Here is a 991-nt window from a genome sequence, read left to right as displayed (position 1 = left end):
GCTCACCCCTCATTGATTCCCACATCGCCTCTCCCAGCCCACCCCCCCCGCACACCTCTCCTGCACTCCAGCAGCTCTGATCAACCCCGTTATCTTGGAAAATCCCGAGCCTGCTTCCTTTCTACCCTATTTAGCTCCGCTGTAATTTTATCCAGCCCCGGTATCTCATCCCGAGCCTTGCCCATCCCCGCACACACGCAGATACACGCACACAGGCGTGGAGCCCACTGAGGCGTTAGTTGGATTATTCTGTTTTGTCCCCGTCTGTAACGTGTCTGGGATTCACTAACACTCCTCTCGCTTCCTTCATGACCATCTATTTTTATTTTCTTTTTCGTGGCTTTTAAATTTTATTTTGGTTCTGCTGGTTTCTAAGGAATTTCTGTCCGAGTTCGATAAGCATCACCGTTCCTGGTGTTATCAGCAAAGACACAAGCTCAGAAGTAACATCTTTTCCACGATTCCAGGAAAGAAGAAAAATCCACTCAGTCCAGATAAATCCTAGGCAATTCCCAACGGGAAAGGCATTGGATACGTGCTTGTCGAGAAAGAGAAAATGAAAAAAAAAAAACCACAACCAACAAACCAAACCCACCCTCGCTCTACCTGCTCCTCAGAACCAGGGCATTTCTCAGTCAGAAATGAATGAAGGAGACAAATCAGGGAGCACAAAGAGGAAAGAGGGGACAGACAGAAAGTAGGGAATTATTTCCTTCCCCCCCACACACACCCGGTGTCTTGGCCAGAGCAAGACCCTGAAGGGAGAACTCAGCCCTTCGCATAAGCAGCGCACACACACTTGAAGTTTGCAGGATCTTTAAGTGGTTACCTTAAAAATCGCAATTAAACTTTCGTCTCCCAAGTGTGGTGGCTTTTCCAAGTTAGTGCAGCTCCCTGAAAACACCTTTTTGCATGGGAACAACCAGAATCTGCCACCCCGCTCCATACGTGCTCCCAAAGACTTGGCTGCACTACCAGGATACGGTCCTGG

The sequence above is a fragment of the Geospiza fortis genome, unplaced genomic scaffold (assembly GCF_000277835.1).
Source record: "Geospiza fortis unplaced genomic scaffold, GeoFor_1.0 scaffold112, whole genome shotgun sequence".
Taxonomy (NCBI): domain Eukaryota; kingdom Metazoa; phylum Chordata; class Aves; order Passeriformes; family Thraupidae; genus Geospiza; species Geospiza fortis.
Note: the sequence above shows the minus strand (reverse complement) of the source record.